Source organism: Entelurus aequoreus, linkage group LG05, assembly GCF_033978785.1.
Source record: "Entelurus aequoreus isolate RoL-2023_Sb linkage group LG05, RoL_Eaeq_v1.1, whole genome shotgun sequence".
NCBI classification, from domain to species: Eukaryota; Metazoa; Chordata; class Actinopteri; order Syngnathiformes; family Syngnathidae; genus Entelurus; species Entelurus aequoreus.
In genome coordinates this window covers 86,401,332-86,428,030 of record NC_084735.1, presented here as the reverse complement: position 1 = coordinate 86,428,030, position 26,699 = coordinate 86,401,332, and the positions used below count along the sequence as shown (strand labels likewise).

Genomic DNA, 26,699 nt, shown 5'->3' with positions numbered 1-26,699 from the left:
ATTATCTGTACCGTTTTTTTTTGTGTGTTTTTTTTAATTAAATCAACATAAAAAACACAAGATACACTTACAATTAGTGCACCAACCCAAAAAACCTCCCTCCCCCCATTTCTTTCTGTTATCAATATTCTGCTTCCTACATTATATATCAATATATATCAATACAGTGTGCAAGGGATACAGTCCGTAAGCACACATGATTGTGCGTGCTGCTGCTCCACTAATAGTACTAACCTTTAACAGTTAATTTTACAAATTTTCATTAATTACTAGTTTCTATGTAACTGTTTTTATATTGTTGTACTTTCTTTTTTATTGAAGAAAATGTTTTAGGTTTATTTATCTTATTTTATTTTATAAATTTTTTAAAAAAGGACCTTATCTTCACCATACCTGGTTGTCCAAATTAGGCATAATAATGTGTTAATTCCATGACTGTATATATCGGTATCGGTTGATATCGGTATCGGTAATTAAGAGTTGGACAATATCGGAATATCGGATATCGGATATCGGCAAAAAGCCATTATCGGACATCCCTACAAATAAATCCAAGCAATTCCCTTTGAAATACGTGCAAATCCTATTAAAAGGCGTAATTTGACCCCTCAACCACTAGATACCGCCAGAGTACCAAACATTCATATTAGACGCGTCGTCGCTTTGACTCCGCCTACAACTTCGACGTAATTAAAAACCATGCTGGTGAGTTGCGAGTGACATGAGAGTCGTGTGGGTGTGGTTACGAAAATATCGCACGTGCGTGCACGAATACTGCATAGTTTGTGTTTTTGCCATAAAAAAACATGGTGTGAAAAAGCACATAAATATATTAAAAATAAAAACTTTATATCGACATGACTAGCCCTGAGGTCGGTAGGTCTTGAGTTCAAACCCCGGCCGAGTCGTACCAAAGACTATAAACCTGCTTGGCACTCAGCATCAAGGGTTGGAATTGGGGGTTCAGTCACCCAAAAATGATTCCCTGGCGTGGCCACCGCTGCTGCTCACTGCTCCCCTCACCTCCCAGGGGGTGAGGGTGATGGGTCAAACGCAGAGGATAATCTCACTACACCTAACTTTAACTTTAATTGTAAGTGTTGAAAGTAAAAAAAAAAATGTTACGTATGACTTATTTTTGGGACTTTTATGGCTAAAACCCCTTCCGGGTCCCCGGGACCGAAAATATTCACCATATTTGGGGGCTCCTCAAGGGTTGAACAACACCCTGGAGGTGGGTCCTCACATTGCACATTGAAATAACCTTCCCAAGTGCATTGTTCTGATCAATTGTCATAATCTAGTGTGATTTAAAAGGCGACATAGCACAGTATTTACTTGTAATCCCCATAAATACAACAAAGCAGTATTTTCTCAGATAGCATTTGATGAGATAGCGTTCATTTTTTTCTCGAGACTTGACTTGATGTAGGGACGAAAGACTTGAGATTTCACTTGGACTCATGCACTAAGACTCAAGAATTGACTTGATCTTGGGACGAAAGACTTGAGACTTGACTTAGACCCATGCACAAAGACTTAAGACTTGACTTTGACTCGTGCACAAAGACTTGACTTGATCTCGGGATGAAAGACTTGAGACTTGACTTAGACCCATGCACAAAGACTTAATATTTGACTTTGACTCGTGCACAAAGACTTGACTTGATCTCGGGATGAAAGACTTGAGATTTCACTTGGACTCATGCACAAAGACTTGACTTGATCTCGGGATGAAAGACTTGAGACTTGACTTAGACCCATGCACAAAGACTTAAGACTTGACTTTGACTCGTGCACAAAGACTTGACTTGATCTCGGGATGAAAGACTTGAGATTTCACTTGGACTCATGCACAAAGACTTGACTTGATCTCGGGATGAAAGACTTGAGACTTGACTTAGACCCATGCACAAAGACTTAAGACTTGACTTTGACTCGTGCACAAAGACTTGACTTGATCTCGGGATGAAAGACTTGAGATTTCACTTGGACTCATGCACAAAGACTTGAGACTTGACTTGGACTCGTACACAAAGACTTGAGACTTGACTTGGACTCGTGCACAAAGACTTGACTTGATCTTGGGATGAAAGACTTGAGATTTCACTTGGACTCATGCACAAAGACTTGAGACTTGACTTGGACTCGTACACAAAGACTTGAGACTTGACTTGGACTCGTACACAAAGACTTGAGACTTGACTTGGACTCGTGCACAAAGACTTGACTTGATATCGGGATGAAAGACTTGAGACTTGACTTAGACCCATGCACAAAGACTTAAGACTTGACTTTGACTCGTGCACAAAGACTTGACTTGATCTCGGGATGAAAGACTTGAGATTTCACTTGGACTCATGCACAAAGACTTGAGACTTGACTTGGACTCGTACACAAAGACTTGAGACTTGACTTGGACTCGTGCACAAATATTTGACTTGGACTCGTGCACAAAGACTTGACTTGAACTCGTGCACAAAGACTGGAGACTTGACTTGGACTCATGCACAAAGACTTGAGACTTGACTTGGACTTGTGCACAAAGACTGGGAATTTGACTTGGAATCGTGCACAAAGACTGGAGACTTGACTTGGACTCATGCACAAAGACTTGAGACTTGACTTGGACTCGTACACAAAGACTTGAGACTTGACTTGGACTTGTGCACAAATATTTGACTTGGACTCGTGCACAAAGACTTGACTTGAACTCGTGCACAAAGACTGGAGACTTGACTTGGACTCATGCACAAAGACTTGAGACTTGTCTTGGACTTGTGCACAAAGACTGGGAATTTGACTTGGAATCGTACACAAAGACTGGAGACATGACTTGGACTCGTGCACAAAAACTTGAAACTTGAATTGGACTCATGCACAAAGACTGGAGACTTGACTTGGACTTGTGCAAAAAGACTTGAGACTTGAATCGGACTCGTGCACAAAGACTTGACTTGATCTCGGGATGAAAGACTTGAGACTTGACTTGGACCCATGCACAAAGACTGGAGACTTGACTTGGACTTGTACAAAAAGACTTGAGACTTGAATCGGACTCGTACAGAAAGACTTGACACATGACTTGGACTCCTGCACAAAGACTTAACTTGGACTCGTACACAAAGACTTGAGACTTGACTTGGACTCGTGCACAAAGACTTGAGACTTGGATTCATGCACAAAGACTGGAGACTTGACTTGGAATCGTACACAAAGACTGGAGACTTGACTTGGACTCATGCACAAAGACTTGAAACTTGACTTGGAGTCGTGCACAAAGACTTGACTTGGACTCGTGCACAAAAACTTGAAACTTGAATTGGACTCATGCACAAAGACTGGAGACTTGACTTGGACTTGTGCAAAAAGACTTGAGACTTGAATCGGACTCGTGCACAAAGACTTGACTTGATCTCGGGATGAAAGACTTGAGACTTGACTTGGACCCATGCACAAAGACTGGAGACTTGACTTGGACTTGTACAAAAAGACTTGAGACTTGAATCGGACTCGTACAGAAAGACTTGACACATGACTTGGACTCGTGCACAAAGACTTAACTTGGACTCGTACACAAAGACTTGAGACTTGACTTGGACTCGTGCACAAAGACTTGAGACTTGGATTCATGCACAAAGACTGGAGACTTGACTTGGAATCGTACACAAAGACTGGAGACTTGACTTGGACTCATGCACAAAGACTTGAAACTTGACTTGGAGTCGTGCACAAAGACTTGACTTGGACTCGTACACAAAGACTTGAGACTTGACTTGGACTTATGCACAAATACTTGAGATTTGGATTCATGCACAAAGACTGGAGACTTGACTTGGAATTGTACACAAAGACTAGAGACTTGACTTGGACTTGTACACAAATACTTGACTTGGACTCATACACAAAGACTGGAGACTTGACTTGGACTTGTACAAAAAAGACTGGAGACCTGACTTGGATTCATGCACAAAGACTGGAGACTTGACTTGGACTCATGCACAAAGACTTGAAACTTGACTTGGAGTCGTGCACAAAGACTTGAGACTTGACTTGGACTCGTGCACAAAGACTTGAGACTTGACTTGGACTCGTGCACAAAGACTTGACTTGGGCTCATGCACAAAGACTGGAGACTTGACTAAGACTCATGCACAAAGACTTGAGACTTGACTTGGACTTGTGCACAAAGACTGGGAATTTGACTTGGAATCGTACACAAAGACTGGAGACTTGACTTGGACTCATGCACAAAGACATGACTTGGACTCGTGCACAAAAACTTGAGACTTGAATCGCACTCGTGCACAAAGACTTGACTTGATCTCGGGATGAAAGACTTGAGACTTGACTTGGACCCATGCACAAAGACTGGAGACTTGACTTGGACTTGTGCAAAAAGACTTGAGACTTGAATCGGACTCGTACAGAAAGACTTGACACTTGACTTGGACTCGTGCACAAAGACTTAACTTGGACTCGTGCACAAAGACTTGAGACTTGGATTCATGCACAAAGACTGGAGACTTGACTTGGAATCGTACACAAAGACTGGAGAATTGACTTGGACTCATGTACAAAGACTTGAAACTTGACTTGGAGTCGTGCACAAAGACTTGACTTGGACTCATACACAAAGACTTGAGACTTGACTTGGACTCGTGCACGAAGACTTAACTTGGACTCGTACACAAAGACTTGAGATTTGACTTGGACTCGTGCACAAAGACTTGAGACTTGGATTCATGCACAAAGACTGGAGACTTGACTTGGACTCATGCACAAAGACTTGACTTGGACATGTAAAAATGACTCGTGGACCTCCCTGGTGTGTTGAACGTGGTGTTTTCTTCCAACTTCCTTCTCATAGTTTAGATCTCCAGCAAGACCTTTAGACCGTGAGTCCCACTAAGACTCAAAGTCTGAGGTCACAGCTCAGCCGTGGCATTTTGAAGCCTCTTCAATCATTCCAGGATCTTCTTTGCTGTTTCTATAGGCAACGGGCACATGTTTGCTCGTGTCCTTTGAGACTCGGTTCTCACTGCTTGGTACAAAACATGACTTATATAATCAGAACAGGCTTTGGACAAAGACCACAGAGAAGTGCCTCTCCGTGGTTCAAGGTAAAAGGACCTTTGATGAATTTCGTCTTTTCAGACTTACAAATGTTACAATGTTGGATACTCGTGTTAAAAGATGCCAAAGTGTCAAATCAAGCTGTGGAGGTTGCCCTCCCGTGGGTCCTCCAGAACACCAAGATTTGCCATGCGAGCCCGGATCAGGGTTACAATAGAGTCTTTATTTTGGATTGTGCCACAGCTTGCTTTTCAGCAATTGTCCTTTTGTCTCTCCTCCCGGCGGCTGCTTAAACAGAGCGTGATTAGGTAATAAGGCCCACCTGGGCCATCTACGCACCTGGCCCGCAGGCCACGCCCCCCTCCACATACCTCCACCGCCAGACGCAGGCCGGGAAGCCGTCCGGCCACGCCTACTTTATAGGGGAACTGCACTTTTTTTGGAATTTATGTAAGAAAAGAACACACGGTTTTATTTTTCTTATGCATAACATCGGAGAATGGACTCACCCAGGGCCGGCCCGTGGCATAGGCCGTATAGGCAAATGCTAAGGGCGCCGTCCATCAGGGGGCGCCACGCCAGTGCCACAAATGTTGGAGAAAAAGAAAAAAAAAAAGTTGGTACTATTATTTCTAAATACAAAAAATAATCCCACGTTAATTAAAATGCAAAGTAAAGCCTATTTAATAAAAATATTATTTGTTACAACATTACGCCCAAAGTAAAGCCCCCCACCCCCGCAGGGTGTGCCCCCTCCCTTCCCGTATCATGACTCTTACCACATGAAAAAATCAACACAAGATGTCAAAACGGCCAAAACTGTCAGGTGCCCAGGGAAGAAAAAAGAGAAAAGAAGAGGAGGAGAAACGAGAAAAAGACAGAGGTAGCAGGGAGGTAACGTTAGCCTACATGAAATTATTTGTCTGTTACAGAATGTGATATTAACCTGGCTTTTTAGCAATAATAATGTAACGTTAGGTAATTACAGTACTCCCACCTTACATTCCTCAGGGACATTTGTATTAGATCTTTTAAGCAGGTGTTTTTTGTTGACATTGTTATTGCCTTCTGGTTAGCTAATGTTTGCCCTGCAGGTAATAGTCACTTTTCCACCCCTTTATATATTAGGTATAGTTGTAAGCCTACTTGTTAAAGTGCACATCATTAATGTTAATTAAGCAATATGACATGAGAGGGAATGCTGTTTTTTAATTTGAGCACTGCTGTGATTCGGTTAAAGATAATCATAACATAACATTCTCATATAATATGTTAATTTGCTTTCTTTAAGTAAAACAAAAAGGTCAAAGACAAAGCTATTCGGTTGCTTGTGAGTATATACACTTCACTGCCGATGTGGGGGGGGAGGACCGCCACCTAAAATCTTGCCTAGGGCGCCAGATTGGTTAGGGCCAGGCCTGGACTCACCTGAAACTCACCTCCGGGGTTATGGGATAGGTAAGGTTAGGTTAGGTTAGGTTAAACAGTAAATACATGTGATCAAAATAGTTTTATTCTGCCTATAAAAACCCCCAACAAGGTTTTATATAGATAATGTAAGTATGGTAACATTCCTAATAACATTTAATATTTACGTGTTTTGATCATTTGAAGCATACAAGGTTAGCTGTATGTTCAACATCACTGATTATTCCTCACTGCAGACTTCATAAGAGCCAACAAACATAAAATAGTACTTACAGTACAAGGTCTGCTGTCATTATGATCGATACTGAAATATTGATGCCGCTGATACCAGATATTTATGAACCAAAAAGAAATCCTTTATATCAATTGACCTGGGGGCCACTGCATGCAGAAACTGGGTGAGGCTGGGCCGCAAGAAAAGATTTCTTAAAAAAATCTAACATGCACTTTTTAATGAATTCACCTTCTTTGAATGGCTTTCCCGCCCTCGCAACCATCTCACTCACCATGTAGCTAGCTTTGACTGCTACATCGCTCTTTTCGGTTGCTTTCTTGAAGAAATCTTGTTGCCTCAGTAGACTGGTTTTAAAATGTGCAACCCGGTTCACTCTCTCATCTCCCTGGTATTTTGCATACTCCTCAGCATGTCTAGTTGTATAATGACGTTTCAAATTGTATTCCTTGTGCACCGCAACTTTCTCTGCGGAAATAAGACACGTCGGGGTGCCCCTGTGCTCAACAAAGAAATATTGCATCTCCCACTTTTCCTGGAATTGTCTTTGCTCATCACTAACCTTTCTCTTCGCTGCAGGCTTTGAAAAAGACATGTTTGGGGTTGTGGAATATATTCGTATTTAGCCGACGCATGGAGAATAATGTCATTTCGTTCCGCTTTTCCTCCCTACAGCAACACGGCGGTCGGCGGAAAGTACCGGGATCGCGAGCGCAAAAAAGTGACGGCTTCCGGAGTGTTATCCGGTGTCATATAAAAATATATGTAGTGTTCATCGTGTGAGGCAATGCAAATTAAACAATAAAAAAAACAAATAACGGTTTGAATTGGTCCAGATTATCAGGGCCTTTATTATTGACGGACAGGTGTCGCCGTGTGACTGCAGCCAGGTACGTAAGAAAACCCTCGTCCTGGAGTCCAGTGCACTACAGTTTTGTATTGTCGCTCGGTCCTTCGGCGGAGTGCTTTGGAAGCTACCGGACCGCTCGTCTTCCCCGCCCCGGACTGTTTACAGCGGCGGCGGGAGCGAGCAGGCGGGCGAGCGAGGGAGGCAGTGAGGGAGGGAGGAAGAGCGTGTGCAGGTGTCTCGTGGAAAAGCGGCAAAATGTTTCTCTGCTTGCATCACGCAAGTGACGTCAATGCATACTTGCCAACCTTGAGACCTCCGAATTCGGGAGATGGGGGGTGGGGGGATGGGGGGGTTGAGGTGGGAATGGGTTGGTGGGAGGCGGGGTTGGGGGTAGCGGGGGTGTTTTTGTAGCCTGGAAGAGTTAGGGCTGCAAAGGATTCTGGGTATTTGTTCTGTTGTGTTTATGTTGTGTTACGATGCGGATGTTCTCCCGAAATGTGTTTGTCATTCTTGTTTGGTGTGGGTTGACAGTGTGGCGCATATTTGTAACAGTGCTAAAGTTGTTTATACGACCACCCTCAGTGTGACCTGTATGGCTGTTGCTCAAGTATGTCTTGCATTCACTTGTGTGTGCCTGCAGAAGCCGCATACAACATTTATTTTTTTTATGCATTCTAAACAGTAAATACATGTGATCAAAAGAGTTGTATTCTGCCTATAAGGTTTTATATAGATAATGTAAGTATATAAGTAATGTAGTAACATTCTTAATAACATTTAATATTGACCTATTTTGATCATTTGAAGCATACAAGGTTAGCTGTTTGTTCAACATCACTGATTATTACTCACTGCAGACTTCATAAGAGCCAACAAACATAAAACATTACTTACTGTACAAGGTCCGCTGTCATTAGGATCGATACTGAAATATCGATACTGATACCAGATATGTATGCACCAAAATCAATCCTTTAGATACTTTAATAATTTAAGATAATTGTGTGTCATTAACAGAAAAAGGTTGAGTGTTGTTTACATGTTCACAAACCGTCAATTACTTTTGATTCTAATAGTATATCTAACTAAATATTTGTGTTTATTAATTTAATTATTGTATTTATTTCCTTTTTTTATGGTTTGAAACACCATTTCCCTGTACGTTGTATGATTCTGTCCTGTTTTTTCTCAACCTCAACATAGTCCAGAGTTTGAAAGGTTTGTTATCATCTGAAATTACGCAACTTTTTACATTTTTCGCAGACACACTGGGTATATTTAAACAAAGTATCGGATCGGTAGCGCCGATACCAGCCTGAATTTTACTCGGCATCGGCTGGGAAAGAAAATCGCACACGCAATGACGTATACATGCTGATAATATCAGCCGCACTCTCTGGATCGGTCAGGGAATGTTGTGACCGGGTGAATCTGTACAATGTTTGGGAAGTTTATTTTCCGACCATTTCTGGAAAATAAAATAGGGGTGACGACTTTGACGACAAAAATGGATAATAAAACACGGTGTGCATTTTTCAAAAGATAAATTACGATACTTTAGTAATCTGAAATCTAAGTATGATTACTTGGCGCGATGATGTCATGTTATCCATGGAAAAATGCATTTTTAAACCATATAATTTGCCTAAGCGGCTAGGAAACCCCGAGAGTAACAAGCGGTTGCCTTGTTGCCTTTCCATTAAGAACAATAAATTAGTTTTTAGTATAAGTTTGCTTTTTGGGTTTATTGAAGTTAGCTAATTAGGGACCGATGTCCCTTTGGGACAGGGTACCCTATTGTATTTCTAGCGTTTTATTATTACACCGCCGCCTCTTTGAGCTGTAATTTGACCCCCTTAACATGCTTCAAAACTCACCAAATTGGACACACACATCAGGACTGGCGAGAATTGCGATCTAATCAAAAAACCAAACCCCAAAACTCAAAATTGCGCTCTAGCGCCCCCTAGGAAGAAAACACAGACAAAACTGCCTCTAACTCCCAGTAGGAATGTCGTAGAGACATGAAACAAAAACCTCTATGTGGGTTTCACTTAGACCTATATTTCAAACCCCAGCAAAAATCAACAGTTTGTTTGCAATTCCCCCTTCAAAACAAAAGTTGAGTAAAAACAGTCACCTTTTTTCAAATGTTATCTCCTCTGAGCGCGTTTGTCGTGTCGGCTTCAAATTAGCACAGGAGAGAGATTCAACCCTTCTGATTAAAAGTTGATGAAAGAGTTTTAATTACTGCTCCGGTTTGGATTTAATGAATCCTCAAAGTCGGTCCCGTCCATCGCTGCTTGCAGCTTTAATTAGGGACCGATGTCACTTTGGGACAGAGTACCCTATTGTATTTCTAGCATTTTATTATTATACCGCCGCCTCTTTGAGCTGTAATTTGACCCCCTTAACATGCTTCAAAACTCACCAAATTGGACACACACATCAGGACTGGCGAAAATGGCGATCTAATCAAAAAAACAAACCCCAAAACTCAAAATTGTGCTCTAGCGCCCCCTAGGAAGAAAACACAGACAAAACTGCCTCTAACTCCCAGTAGGAATGTCGTAGAGACATGAAACAAAAACCTCTATGTAGGTTTCACTTAGACCTATATTTCAACCCCCAGCTAAAATCAACAGTTTGTTTGCAATTCTCCCTTCAAAACAAAAGTTGAGTAACTACGTTGTGTTTTGCCTCGTTTCCCCGACCTATATATCGGCGAACCGGCTGACAGCTAAACGTAAGCACAAGAGACATCAATTAGAGCTCATCTAGTATCCTAAAAACAAGCATTTGTACACATTGTGATAGTCCGAGTGGGACAGTGCGGACTGGGTGGAGATAGTGATGCGCCAGAAATCTTGGGGTTATTTTAGATTCTGATTTACATTTCGACAGTCACATCAAATCAGTAACAAAATCGGCCTACTATCACCTCAAAAATGTAAAAAGACTTAGAGGGCTCATGTCAGCTCAAGACTTAGAAAAACTTGTACATGCCTTTATTACCAGTAGGCTAGACTATTGTAATGGTCTCCTTGCAGGTCTTCACAAAAAAACTGTCAGGCAGCTACAGCTTGTTCAGAACGCTGCTGCTAGAGTTCTAACAAAGACCAAAAAATATGAGCACATTACACCAATTCTTAAATCCTTACATTGGCTCCCTGTACATCAGAGAATAGATTTCAAAATCCTCCTGCTCACATATAAATCACTACATGGTCTAGGGCCCAAGTATATCACTGATATGCTCCCACTATATACGCCCTCTAGATCACTAAGATCTTCTGAGACCAATCTGTTAGCGGTTCCAAGAGTAAAGTCAAATCAAGGGAGATCATCATTCAGTCACTATGCAACACATAGCTGGAATAAACTTCCTGAAGATGTCAGACTCTCCCCAACTCTCACTACTTTTAAAACTAGACTGAAGACTTTTATGTTCACCTTAGCTTTCAGCTAAATCTTTTAATCTTTTAACTTTTAACGTCTGCACTGTTTTTATTTTTATTGTCTGCATTTTAATTTTGCTTTTATTTTCTTTCATTTCACTTTGTTGTCTGTGAAGCACTTTGAGTCTGCCTTGTGTATGAAAAGCGCTATACAAATAAAGTTGCCTTGCCTTGCCTTGCCTAAAAACAGTCACCTTTTTTCAAACATTATCTCCTCTGAGCGGGTTTGTCGAGTCGGCTTCAAATTAGCACAGGAGAGAGATTCAACCCTTCTGATTAAAAGTTGATGAAAGACTTTTAATTACTGCTCCGGTTTGGATTTTATGAGCCCTCAAAGTCGGTCCCGTCCATCGCTGCTTGCAGCTTCAATTTGACTTGTTTTGGAAAATCTTGACAAGCCAGATTTTCTTGTTCTATTGGCAGATCATTTTGCTTAGTTCAAGTAAAACACCCCTAACTTTTGTGTTATTTTTCCTTGTTTTTGAACACTGACTTTTTGCAGTGTGGGACTGACTATTTTAGGCCCACAGCGCTTAGTTGTCTGCATGGGGTCAGTGATGTGTAACACACACACACACACAAAAAAAAACACCAACCCAAATCAGGCAACGGTTACATGCTGGGTGCTTTGTGCAATAAGCTACTTACAATCTGTGCACCAGCAAAGTCTGGATGAGAAGTTAATCCATCCTCCCTCCCGCTGTCTGCCTCTACGTCCGTGTGTTTGGGGTCTGCTTTTTTTATCAAAGTCGCTCCTCCTTGAAAAGGCCGCGGTGCGTCACTACGTTGTGTTTTGCCTCGTTTCCCCGACCTATATATCGGCGAACCGGCTGACAGCTAAACGTAAGCACAAGAGACATCAATTAGAGCTCATTTAGTATCCTAAAAACAAGCATTTGTACACATTGTGATAGTCCGAGTGGGACAGTGCGGACTGGGTGGAGATAGTGATGCGCAGATCGGCTGGTCCACACGGTGCATGGTTCAGTGGGGCTTATCCAGGGGTGAAATAGCTGCCCTATAGCTTGTCTGTCCCCATTTATTTTTTTCCCCCCCTCTCTCCCAACGCCATCTGCGCGCCAGCCAAAGAGGAAACCAGATTATCCCAGCGACGCGTCATGCACCATCAATAGGCCCATAAATAAATAAACAGATAAGGGACCGTACTCAGAGGAGCAATTTAAAGTACTCAAAATATAGAACAAAATACAAAACCGGTTAAGTTGGCACGTTGTGTAATTCGTAAAAAAATAAAAAATAAACAGAATACAATGATTTGCAAATCCTTTTCAACTTATATTCAATTGAATAGACTGCAAAGACAAGATATTAAATGTTCAAACTTTTTTGCAAATAATCATTAACTTAGAATTTAATGGCTGCAACACATTGTAAAAAGTTGTCACAGGGGCATGTTCACCACTGTGTTACATGGCCTTTCCTTTTAACAACACTCAGTAAAGGTTTGGGAAGTGAGGAGACACATTTTTGAAGTGGAATTCTTTCCCATTCTTGCTTGATGTACAGCTTAAGTTGTTCAACAGTCCGGGGGTCTCCCTTCTGCTATTTTAGGTGCCACACATTTTCAATGTCTGGACTACAGGCAGGCCAGTCTAGTACCCGCACTCTTTTACTACAAAGCCGCGCTGTTGTAACACGTGCCTTGGCATTGTCTTGCTGTAATAAGCAGGGGCGTCCATGGTAACGTTGCTTGGATGGCAACATATGTTGCTCCAAAAGCTGTATGTACCTTTCAGCATTAATGGTGCCTTCACAGATGTGTAAGTTACCCATGTCTTGGCCACTAATACACCCCCATACCATCACACATGCTGGCTTTTACACTTTGCACCTATAGCAGTCCGGATGGTTCTTTTCCTCTTTGGTCCAGAGGACACAACAATTTGAAATGTGGACTCGTCAGACCACAGAACACTTTTCCACTTTGCATCAGTCCATCTTGGATGAGCTCAGGGCCCAGCGAAGCCGGCGGCGCTTCTGGGTGTTGTTGATAAATGGCTTTGGCTTTGCATAGGAGAGTTTTAACTTGCACTTACAGATGTAGCGACAAACTGTAGTTACTGACAGTGGTTTTCTGAAGTGTTCCTGAGCCCATGTGTTAAGTTAAAGTTAAAGTTAAAGTTAAAGTACCAATGATTGTCACACACACTAGATGTGGTGAAATTTGTCCTCTGCATTTGACCCATCCCCTTGGGGAGCAGTGGGCAGCAGCGGCGCCGCGCCCGGGAATCATTTTGGTGATTTAACCCCCAATTCCAACCCTTGATGCTGAGTGCCAAGCAGGGAGGTAATGGGTCCCATTTTTATAGTCTTTGGTATGACTCGGCTGGGATTTGAACTCCAACCTACCGATGGTGATATCCTTTACACACTGATGTCACCTGAGGGATGGAAGGTCCGTAATATCATCAGCTTACGTGCAGTGATTTCTCCAGATTCTCCGAGCCTTTTGATGATATTACGGAGCGTAGATGGTGAAATCCCTAAATTCCTTGCAATAGCTGGTTGAGAAATGTTGTTCTTAAACTGTTCAACAATTTGCTCCTCGTTTGTGAACGACTGAGCATTTCATGCAAGCCGCTTTTATACCCAATCATGGCACCCACCTGTTCCCAATTAGCCCGTTCACCTGTGGGATGTTCCAAATAAGTGTTTGATGAGCATTCCTCATCAAACACTTAACCATTCGGAGCATGAAATATCAATATTCAATTGAATATAGGTTGAAAAGGATTTGCAAATCATTGTATTCTCTTTTTATTGACCATTTACACAACGTGCCAACTCCACTTTTTTTTTTTAGCTATCGTTCACAATCATTACGAGAGACAAGAAGACAAAATGTTTTTTTTTCTTTGCTTTTTGATTAATTCCTTATTTGTTACTAAAATAATGCATACGCATTAGAGAGATGTCTAATATGAAAGTACAGCGTGCGGAGTCTGTGCTTTTTAAAAGGCCTGTTGCCTAGTGACGTGTGATGTCATCGAGGGTGTCAATGGAGCTGTGTTTGTTCGCTTTAGCAGTCAGCAGCGGCACTTTGTCGGCTTTGACGCCAGCTCTTTTGAATCTTTTCATCGGATTGTGTTACTTCTGCTTGATAAAGAGATGGAATGTGCTTCCATGGCTGTCATATCTTCTTGTCAACAAACGGGGTATTGTTTGGAATGGCAAGTTTGTCACTTCAATCATTGATTTGTTGTTCAGTATTCCTTTCACCGGATTGCATTACCTTTGCTCAATAAAGTGATTGAATGTGCTTTCATGGCTGTCATATCTGCTTGTCAACAAACGGGGTATTGTTTGGAATGGCGAGTTTGTCACTTCAATCATTGATTTGTTGTTCAGTATTCCTTTCACCAGATTGTAGTTACCTCTGCTTGATAAAGAGATGGAATGTGCTTCCATGGCTGTCATATCTTCTCGTCAACAAACGGGGTATTGTTTGGATGGCGAGTTTGTCACTTCAGTCATTGATTTGTTGTTCAGTATTCTTTTCACCGGATTGCGTTACCTTTGCTTGATAAAGTGATTGAATGTGCTTTCATGGCTGTCATATCTTCTTGTCAACAGACGGGGTATTGTTTGGATGGCGAGTTTGTCTTTGTCACTTCAGTCATTGATTTGTTGTTCTGTATTCTTTTCACCGGATTGTAGTTACCTCTGCTTGATAAAGAGATGGAATGTGCTTCCATGGCTATCTTATTGTCAACAAACGGGGTATTGTTTGGATGGCGAGTTTGTCACTTCAATCATTGATTTGTTGTTCAGTATTCCACTCTCGTGCGTGTGCACGCGTTGTTGTCTGCTGCGTCACAGTGTGATATTATTATTTCTGATATCAAGTTCATTTTAGTGCGATACTGCTTGTTGCTCTCACCAGTAAAAAGATATTTCCTGCTACACTAGTGATGCTGTCCTGTTGTCGACATAAAACCACATCAAAAATAGCGTGCCGCGTTGCTAACGGCGTTGAAACGGGCCTAAAAGTAATTAACGAGTTACTCATAAAAGTAACGATGTTAACAACGATATAAAAATCGGCTCGTTTTAGGTGGCGAGCAATGCAGCTAATGGGATCAATTCTACCTTCACATGACTTTAAAAATGCATTCAAAACCATCAACAATACTACAATCATATTACAGTATCCGTAAAGTATTATTTCAAGTTTTGTTCGTACACAGCTAGCCAGACATGATCAATATAAAGTGACTCACTCGATGGACAGTTGTTCGTCTGGTGCAGCTGGCCGGGGTCGTTTCCTGTAGATTGTGGGTAAGCACTCCATTTATGAGGAAATAGCTTGGCCCCAAGTTCCACGTTTACAGCGTCAAAGTCACTTTCAACTCACTCGTTCGGCTTCCGTCTGCGCCCAACGTCTCACTCTTCCTCCGCGCTGGCTTCTAGAAGCAGCAGTTCATCCTCAGTATATTCAGCTTCAAAAAGATAAGGTTGTGAATCCTCTTTTGTCCAAAAATAGTCTTATTTTGTTGTTTGTTAACAAGTCTGCCGTGATTAGAACACACACGCGTGTTTGTTTTGGGAAGGAGGAACGCACATTTGTTGCCGGAAGTCAGACGTGCGTTGCTATGGAAACAGAAATCAATGCGCGGAAAAAGTCAGTGATACAAATGATCAAAATATGGTACATATTGCACACATCACATATTGTTATGAAGGTGTCTGTTACTACATTATATATATACTTGCAGTGTGTATATTGTACATATTACATATTGTTATGAAGGTGTCTGTTACTACATTATATATATACTTGCAGTGTGTATATTGTACATATTACATATTGTTATGAAGGTGTCTGTTACTACATTATGTATATACTTGCAGTGTGTATATTGTACATATTACATATTGTTATGAAGGTGTCTGTTACTACATTATATATATACTTGCAGTGTGTATATTGTACCTATTACATATTGTTATGAAGGTGTCTGTTACTACATTCTAAATGTATACTTGAGGTGTGTACATTGTACATATTACATGTTGTTATGAAGGTGTCTGTTACTACATTCTAAATATATACTTGCAGTGTGTACATTGTACATATTACATGTTGTTATGAAGGTGTCTGTTACTTTATTATATATATACTTGCAGTGTGTATATTGTACATATTACATATTGTTATGAAGGTGTCTGTTACTACATTATATATATACTTGGAGTGTGTATATTGTACATATTACATATTGTTATGAAGGTGTCTGTTACTACATTATATATATACTTGCAGTGTGTATATTGTACATATTACATGTTGTTATGAAGGTGTCTGTTACTACATTATATATATATATACTTGCAGTGTGTATATTGTACATATTACATATTGTTATGAAGGTGTCTGTTACTACATTATATATATACTTGCAGTGTGTATATTGTACATATTACATATTGTTATGAAGGTGTCTGTTACTACATTATCTATATACTTGCAGTGTGTATATTGTACATATTACATGTTGTTATGAAGGTGTCTGTTACTACATTATATATATATACTTGCAGTGTGTATATTGTACATATTACATATTGTTATGAAGGCGTCTGTTACTACATTATCTATATACTTGCAGTGTGTATATTGTACATATTACATATTGTTATGAAGGTGTCTGTTACTACATTATATATATACTTGCAGTGTGTATATTGTACATATCACATATTGTTATGAAGGTGTCTGTTACTACATTATATATATATACTTGCAGTGTGTATATTGTACATATTACATATTGTTATGAAGGTGTCTGTTACTACATTATATATATACTTGCAGTGCGTATATTGTACATATCACATATTGTTATGAAGGTGTCTGTTACTACATTATATATATACTTGCAGTGTGTATATTGTACATATTATATATTGTTATGAAGGTGTCTGTTACGACATTATATATATACTTGCAGTGTGTATATTGTACATATCACATATTGTTATGAAGGTGTCTGTTACTACATTATATGTATACTTGCAGTGTGTATATTGTACATATTACATATTGTTATGAAGGTGTCTGTTACTACATTATGTATATACTTGCAGTGTGTATATTGTACATATTACATATTGTTATGAAGGTGTCTGTTACTACATTATATATATACTTGCAGTGTGTATATTGTACATATTACATATTGTTATGAAGGTGTCTGTTACTACATTCTAAATATATACTTGCAGTGTGTACATTGTACATATTACATGTTGTTATGAAGGTGTCTGTTACTACATTCTAAATATATACTTGCAGTGTGTACATTGTACATATTACATGTTGTTATGAAGGTGTCTGTTACTACATTATATATATACTTGCAGTGTGTATATTGTACATATTACATATTGTTATGAAGGTGTCTGTTACTACATTATATATATACTTGCAGTGTGTATATTGTACATATTACATATTGTTATGAAGGTGTCTGTTACTACATTATATATATACTTGCAGTGTGTATATTGTACATATTACATATTGTTATGAAGGTGTCTGTTACTACATTATATATATACTTGCAGTGTGTATATTGTACATATTACATATTGTTATGAAGGTGTCTGTTACTACATTATATATATACTTGCAGTGTGTATATTGTACATATTACATATTGTTATGAAGGTGTCTGTTACTACATGATATATATACTTGCAGTGTGTATATTGTACATATTACATATTGTTATGAAGGTGTCTGTTACTACATTATATATATACTTGCAGTGCGTATATTGTACATATTATATATTTTTATGAAGGTGTCTGTTACTACATTATATATATACTTGCAGTGTGTATATTGTACATATCACATATTGTTATGAAGGTGTCTGTTACTACATTATATATATATTTGCAGTGTGTATATTGTACATATTACATATTGTTATGAAGGTGTCTGTTACTACATTATATATATATATATATATATATATATATATATATATATATATATATATATATATATATATATATATATATATATATATATATATATATATATATATATATACATACTTGCACTGTGTATATAAAACATATTGCATATTGTTATGAAAGTGTCACTTTCTATAGACTCCCAGAGACGCTGAGCATCTGACGGGCGAGACAAAGCTGAGCATGTATCCAATGGCTGCCGTGGAACGCGTCTCTGGCGCCATTCAGTATTTGGCCTGTTTGTTATCATCATTATGATAAAACATTATTTGTATTATTTTATTCGTTGTTGGTGGTCAATGAATACTTTCATAACTTCATCATTGCTTAATTCTTTGAAGGGTAAATATCAGTGTATCAGCTGTAATCCAAAGACCCGTACCGATGTACCACTTCAGGTGTCAAGTGGGCCAAAGCCCCAGTACCCCCTAAGATCCACACAAGCATCCATTCCTCTACAGTGTTAGCAACACTTCTCTGCTCAGCTGAAGATGAGCAGGGATTGCGTTTATTTACCTCTGGTGAGTGATTCTTTGACAGAGGATTGAGTATCTTGAACAAAACGCGGGGTTAGGCCACTGTAAACAAATGTGAACCCAGAGCGACACTCTCCCCGGTCCTTTGTGAGTAACATAAAGACAAGCAGGCTTTGCAACACACGCAACCCTAAGTGCGCCCTTCAGAAGGACACTATCGATACACTGTGGTGAAATGCCGACTGACTAGGCAAGAGAGGGATCAAGCTCTAGGGCAGGGGTCGGCAACCCAAAACGTTGAAAGAGCCATATTGGACCAAAAATACAAAAATCGAATCTGTCTGGAGCCACAAAAAATGAAAAGCCTTATATATATCTTATATAAAATGACTATGTGTCGCAGGCTTAAAGGCCTACTGAAATTAAATGTTTTTATTTCAACGGGGATAGCAGATCCATTCTATGTGTCATACTTGATCATTTCGCGATATTGCCATATTTTTGCTGAAAGGATTTAGTAGAGAACATCGACGATAAAGATCGCAACTTTTGGTATCTGATAAAAAAAAGCCTTGCCCCTACCGGAAGTAGCGTGACGTAGTCAGTTGATAGCCTCCCCATATTTTCCTATTGTTTTCAATGCAGCTAGAGCGATTCGGACCGAGAAAGCGACGATTACCCCATTAATTTGAGCGAGGATGAAAGATTTGTGGATGAGGAACGTGAGAGTTAAGGACTAGAATGCAGTGCAAGACGTATCTTTTTTCGCTCTGACCGTAACTTAGGTACAAGCTGGCTCATTGGATTCCACACTTTCTCCTTTTTCTATTGTGGATCACGGATTTGTATTTTGAACCACCTCGGATACTATATCCTCTTAAAAATGAGAGTCCAGAACGCGAAATGGACATTCACAGTGACTTTTATCCCCACGACAATACATCGACGAAACACTTTAGCCACGGAGCTAACGTGATACCATCGTGCTTAACTGCATATATATTCGGCACTAAAGAGCCGAATGCGGCTCGACAGCCGCGGGTTGCTGACCCTCGCCCTAGGATAGGGGTCGGCAACCCGCGGCTCCGGAGCCGCATGCGGCTCTTTGACCACTCTGATGCGGCTCAGCTGCATACTTGCCGACCCCCCTGATTTTACCAGGAGACTTATGGATCTCAGTGCCTCTCCTAGATAACTCCCAGGGCAAATATAATCCTATTTTCACTCTAATTACTAAACTAAGGGCGTGCCCTAATTGCACTGCAGTAATTGTCCTCTATTGCACTTACAAACAGCGTGCCAGCCCGGCCACATGTTGTATTTGGCTTTTACTTGCACACGTAGGAGACAGCAAAGCATACTTACTCATCAGCCACACAGCTTACACTGACGGTAGCCGTACCGTATAAAACAACTTTATCACTGTTACGTTACAAATATGCGCCACACTGTGAACCCACACCAAAAAAGAATGAAAAACAAATTTCTGGCGGACATCCCACTGTAACACAACATAAACACAACACAACCAATACCCAGAATCCCATGCAGCCCTAACTCTTCCGGTCTAGATTATACACCCCCACTACCACAAAACCCCCCCCACACATCAACCCCCCCCCCCCCCTCCTCCATGCGTCGGTTGAGCGGAAGAGTTAGTGCTGCATGGGATTCTGGGTATTTATTGTGTTGTGTTTATGTTGTGTTACAGTGCAGATGTTCTCCAGAAATGTGTTTGTCATTCTTTTTTGGTGTGGGTTCAAAGTGTGGCGCATATTTGTAACGTAACAGTGTTAAAGTTGTTTTATATGGTACGGCTACCGTCAGTGTAAGATGTGTGGCTGCTGAGCTAGTACGCCTTGCTGTCACTTATGCGAGCAAGCTGAAGCTGCATTCTACATGTGGCCGAGCAGGTACACTGTTTGGGCAGGCTGTAGAGGGCACCATAAGCAGTGCCATCACTCCCTGATATTAGGGGAGTCTCCCGGAAATAATGAGAGGGTTGGCAAGTATGACGCTATCAAGCGCCATTGATTCAAATCTCGCGGGCTGCACTGACATCAAATTTCCATATCAAAGTGCATGCCGGTGGGTGTGTCTGAGATCCCTGGTTAACATAGCACAAAGCAATTAAAGCTTTATATGCAGTGTTTTTCATTTTAAATTTAAAAAAATTTTGTGGCTCCCTTCATTTTCTTTAATTTGTGAAACTTGCCAAAATGGCTCTTTGAGTGGTAAAGGTTGCCGACCCCTGCCCTAGGACCAAGTGGAAGCCTGTTCTTGGCTTCGTCGTTGCTTGTCCGTCCCCTGTCGCTCCATCTGGTTGTGGCCAGGTATCCACGCTTACCTGGGTCACGTCAGATAGACAGATTTAATGACCAGAGTGTTCATTGACATTCACATTTGAATCTCTGTGTGTGTTTGGTCATTAGTTGGGTGTCCCCTACCTCCCGAGTCAATATTTGGTCCGTCAATGCACCAGCAGGGTAGCAACTTCGAAGCAGCTTCAATGGCAACGTGTTGCCAGTGAGGACAGATCGTTCAAACGTAATTTAATAGTAAATGTTAGAATAAATGTTTGTAAGTTATCACAAAAAACGTTGTGTTGAAATGAGTTCCAGGCAAAAGGACAGGGGCTGTCTTTGAGGCCTACCAAGAGTAAGGCTCGTAAAACTCCACTGTGTGGTGGGGGGGAGCAAGATAAAGGTGTTCCTGTGTTCTTTCATGTATGGTAATCAACAGAAGGACGTTGTTCTGGCCCAAGGACTTCAGAGCGGAGAGATGACAGGATCTGCCCAATTTCCAGACGACCTCTTTTTGAACTATTTTACGTACTCTTTTTGAACTATTTTATGGAACTCTTTTTGAACTATTTTACGAACTCTTTTTGAACTGACCTTTCCTGTGAATTGTTTACGACCTTTTCTGTGAACTTTTTGCGACCTTTGTCCTTTGGAAACAAAGGTGGCCATGTGGTCGGGGGAGGGTCCAAAATAAAAGAAGGAGGCATGCAATCTTTTGGCAGAGCGTGCTGGAGATACTTTACAAGGGTACGGTGTGTCCAGTCTGTCACAATGAGTTGTTGACGGACCCCAAGATGCAGAGATGGCGGCAGGCATTGTCCAGGAAAACATGATTTAATGTTCATAAAATAAAAGGTAAAAACACAAACCAGGAACTAGGAATAGCCAAAACTGAAAACAGGAACCAGCAAACAGAAAAACTGGAAACAGCTAATGGCTAACAAGAAAACACAAAACAAAAGAGCTAGGAGAAAGCAAACTACAAATAGCTAACAGGAACAGCTTACCGCTACGATGACAGGCACAAGGACAAGCAGTAGCACGACAGGTAGTAGCTGTAACGATATCTACACGACAGGTAGGAATGACAACGACAATACTCCAGCACCGAGTGGAGGACAAAGCAGGTTTAAATAGTAGCTGGCTGATTGGCACCAGGTGTGGCCCGGTGCCCATCAGCCACCGCTGAGGGGACAGCACTCAGAGAGACAAACAGGAAACTGAACCAAAATAAGAGTGCTGACAGGAAATAAAACAAACACAGAGAAAAAACTCAAACTTGACCAAACTGTCAGGGACAAGCCTGACACAGGCGTGTCTCCTCAATTGAGTCCAAATTGAATTATGTCTCTGTTTAATTCGTTGCCTCTTGTCTTGTTTAATAGATGTCATCAGCGTTTGAACCTGACAGTAAAACTGTAGTAATAATAATGATGGGTTGGATTTCTATAGCATCTTTAGGGACACGCGAGCAGTGAACGTGACTCTCCGACCACCCCCAAACACTTACAGTGGAGATCAAGAGTCTCTGACTGGGATTGAGGTAGCTGGGTTCACACCTTCCGGTTTCTGGACAACCTGCTCTACCTCCTGAGCACGGTGAGCATGAAAAGTCATTGGAACCTGGTCTACCAGGTGCTAGAGTAGATACCCTGTCCTGGAACAGAGCCGTGGGTGCAGTCTATTTTTGCGAGGGACAAACAAATGTCCTTTAATTCCTCAGGATTAACTAAAAAGACAAGCTTGACCCTTTATTGAGCTTTGGATCAAATGCGGACGCCTCTTCCCCGGAAGAGAACCACCGGCTTGGATCGTCGCTCTGTGGGTTTTGACCTCCCCGGGACAGTTGGCAGTGTTCTCCCATGAAAAAAGTGATTGTGTGCACTGGTCTGAAAATCCTCTGCTAACGCAAGAACTGCATGAACAGGCCGTTCTGTTCTCTGTGGTCAGGAATAGCTGCGATGAATGAACATCGAGACTGTCTGGTACTACAATCACAAAATGATTCAGGAATTGAACACTTGACAATGTGTTCTAAGGTTGGTATTGTGCACAAAACCCACGGTTTGGATCTTATTACGGTTTCGGTTCAGTTTGGTGTACATGCTTCGTCTCTTTAAACCCCCCAGAATACCGTATGTTCCAAAGTCTGTTGTGGTTCTTATTAAATAAAACGTAATGGGTCCTAAAGCGCTGACCCTCGAAATAAATGCAAAAATCCTTAAATTTATTGACACAATACGTCATTGTGCAGTTTTGCCCAGTATTTCAAGTCAAGGCCTACTACAGAGGGGCCCGGAGCCTACTCAAGTATCAACACCGAATTAATAATCTCACTCTTGATTGTAATCGTATTTCATAATCAGATCTAACCTACTTACAGTTTAGCAGGATAGACTTTTTCAAATAATTAGAAACCATGTGTTAATCACAAAGATTATTATCGAGACTTAGGTCAGGCTGATTACCAAAATAAATGCTAAACCGTATGTGCTGCAAAAGAAGGTACTCATAAAAACTGATAAAAAATAAATTATTTACAGTGCAAAAATAAATACATTCTAGTGGGGGTGTAACGGTACACCAAAATTTCGGTTCGGTACGTACCTCGGTTTAGAGGTCACGGTTCGGTTCATTTTCGGTACGGTAAGAAAACAACAAAATGTACATTTTGGGGTTATTTATTTACCAAATTTGCAAAATCTTCCACCAAAAATATTTTTCCTATTGGAATATTTGATGTGAAGTAATGGGAACTTTGGATAGGTCAATAATTCATAATAACATTGATTTTGATTCAATATTATGTTTTGAGCAATGACAGTTTGAAAGAAAAAAAAAACGGCTTTGTTTTATTAGTCAACATTGCAACTTTTTCTAAATGACATTTAACCTTTAAGCTTTTTTATTTCACTTTTGTTATGTTTTTGTTTATTTTAATAGTAATTTTAGAATGTGCCGTGGGCCTTTAAAACAGTGGTGCCCAACCGATTGGTACCGGGCCGCGCAAGAAATTAAAAAAAAAAAAAAAAAAAAATTTTTTTTATTTTTTTTTTAAAATTAAATCAACATAAAAACACTATATATACATATTGTGTATGTGTATGTCAATATAGATCAATACAGTCTGCAGGTATACAGTCCGTAAGCACACATGATTGTATTTCTTTATGAAAAAATAAAAAAATAAAAAATAAAATAAAAAAAATTACTTTTCAATGAAGATAACTTTAAACTAGTCTTAACTTGAAAGAAATACACTCTATACATTGCTAATGTGGTAAATGACTATTCTAGCTGCAAATGTCTGCTTTTTGGTGCAATATCTACATAGGTGTATAGAGGCCCATTTCCAGCAACTATCACTCCAGTGTTCTAATGGTACAATGTGTTTGCTCATTGGCTCAGAAGGCTAATTGATGATTAGAAAACCCTTGTGCAATCATGTTCACACATCTGAAAACACTTTAGCTCCTTACAGAAGCTACAAAACTGACCTTCCTTTGAGCAGATTGAGTTTCTGGAGCATCACATTTGTGGGCTCAATTAAACGCTCAAAATGGCCAGAAAAAGAGAACTTACATCTGAAACTGGACAGTCTATTCTTGTTCTCAGAAATGAAGGCTATTCCACTAAATTGTTTGGGTGACCCCAAACTTTTGAACGGTAGTGTAAGTACATATATATATTCCTTGCGCACTAATTGACTGAAAGAGCACGCACTTGGCGCGATGATATCATGTTATTGATGGGAAAAAATGCAAGAAATGTAATGCCGAGCGCATATCATTATGTCAAGATAATGGCACTAAATATTGGTATTGTTTATTATCAATAGCGCTATTTCTATTGGTATTTGTATTGCTCCATTTTTAGTGTAATAATGCTCATTGTCATTTCTGTATTATTTTTTATTTTCACTAACTGCTTATTTGCTATCACTTTTACCATCATATTTGTACATGTCGTATTTGCTGATGTTGCTCTATTGTTGTCGTTGTTGTGTTGGCTGTTGTTGTTTTTGTCTCTCTGTCTAATCCCCCTCTTGTCCCCACAATTCCCCCCCTCTTTCTTCCTTTTTTTCTCTTTCTATCCCCTCCTGCTCCGGCCCGGCTGCACCAAATGATAATATAAATACATTTAATAAAGTCAAAATACAAATAAGGCAACAAGAGAAGTATCCTACACTTCTCTTTTGTAAAGTAAATCTGAACAGCCGATACGGGCATCTACATCTGCTATATGATTTGCCTGAGAAGCTGGACAGGTCAAAAAAAAAAAAGATAATGGCACTAGCATTTACTTAATTTAAGAAGATTTTTCGACATATTGAGAAAAAAGGTCTCATATTTGTTTGTTCTACCAAGAAAAGTGCACGTGTTATTAGTGAGAATATACTTATTTGAAGGTATTTTGGGGTTCATTGAGGTTAGCTAATTTGACTTGTTTTGGAAAGTCTTGACAAGCCACATTTTCTTGTTCTATTGGCAGATAATTTTGCTTAGTTCAAGTAAAATACCCTTAATTTTTGTTGTTATTTTTCTTGTTTTTGAACACTGACTTTTTGCAGTGTGGGCGAAACAGGTTGTAGTCACATTTTGCCTTTTTTTTTGTGTGTGTGTAACTTTTTTTTTTTTTTAATTGTATTTACTCAAATTTATCTGAATGTGATTTTATAAAACAATCTTGTTTTGAGGGACTTTGAGTCCACAATCACAGGAAATGTGTGTTTCATAAAACACAAAGTAGCTGCAAGACCTTTATGTCTGTAACAAAACAATGTGTCCAAAAGATATTCATTCATTAAGATTCAAATAAACATGCTCTTGCTGGTGACATTTGTGGAGGGGCAAACTAAAATAATGCCAGTAGCTTTATCTTTTTCCATTTTTGCATCAAGCAATCAAAATAATTGCGGTTTAGGAAACGGCTTCATTGTTTTTGTTTGTTTTGGCTTCCCAGGCTAGTGAATTACAAAACAATCAGTCCTGCAAGTACGCAAACATCTGGACCACAACAACCGTTTGGGTGCCCTTTTTATTTTTTATTTTTTAGAAGATTGATGTTGGGCAAAGCTGCCAATCAACCCCAGCTTGACTTTTTACTGATCTGATTTTGTAGCCGGGACTACAATCTATTAGCAAGGGCAGGACTGGGCTCTTGCTCCCCAGTTTAATCCTGTTATATTATTGCATTGTGATTCTAATCACCTACAGCACTGGTCCCCAACCACCAAATATATTGTGTTTTTTATGTTGATTTAATACATTTTTTATTTTTTTATTTTTTTAAATTTCTCGTGCGGCCCGGTACCAATAAATTTCTCGTGCGGCCCGGTACCAATCGGTCCGCGGTCCGGTACCGGTCCGCGGACCGATTGGTACCGGGCCGCACGAGAAATTAAAAAAAAAAAAAAAAAAAAAAATAATATTTTTTTTTTTTTTTTTATTAAATCAACATAAAAAACAGAATATATACATTATATATCAATATAGATCAATACAGTCTGCAAGGATACAGTCCGTAAGCACACATGATTGTATTTCTTTATGGGAAAAAAAAAAAAAAAATGTTTTTTTTTTTAATTAAATCAACATAAAAAACACAATATATACATTATATATCAATATAGATCAATACAGTCTGCAAGGATACAGTCCGTAAGCACACATGATTGTATTTCTTTATGGGGAAAAAAAAAAAAAAAAAAATTTCAAGCGTTGAGTGGTCCGCAGCTACAAAAAGGTTGCGGACCACTGACCTACAGCATTTAGCTCGAAGGCAAAATAGAGTTCCCTTTGTGCAGAGCTGGGCTTTTCAATCTGGCCCGCCGGGACATTCCCAAATATTTTTTTTTAGATCTTTAAGATG

At 39.9% G+C, this 26,699-nt stretch overlaps 1 protein-coding gene across 1 annotated transcript in view; it reads left to right on the top strand.

Annotated features, from left to right (window-relative positions):
* Positions 1-26,699, top strand: part of LOC133651202 (excitatory amino acid transporter 5-like) — a 120,258-nt gene that overhangs the window by 13,804 nt on the left and 79,755 nt on the right. The gene's annotated exons all lie outside the window — the stretch shown is intronic.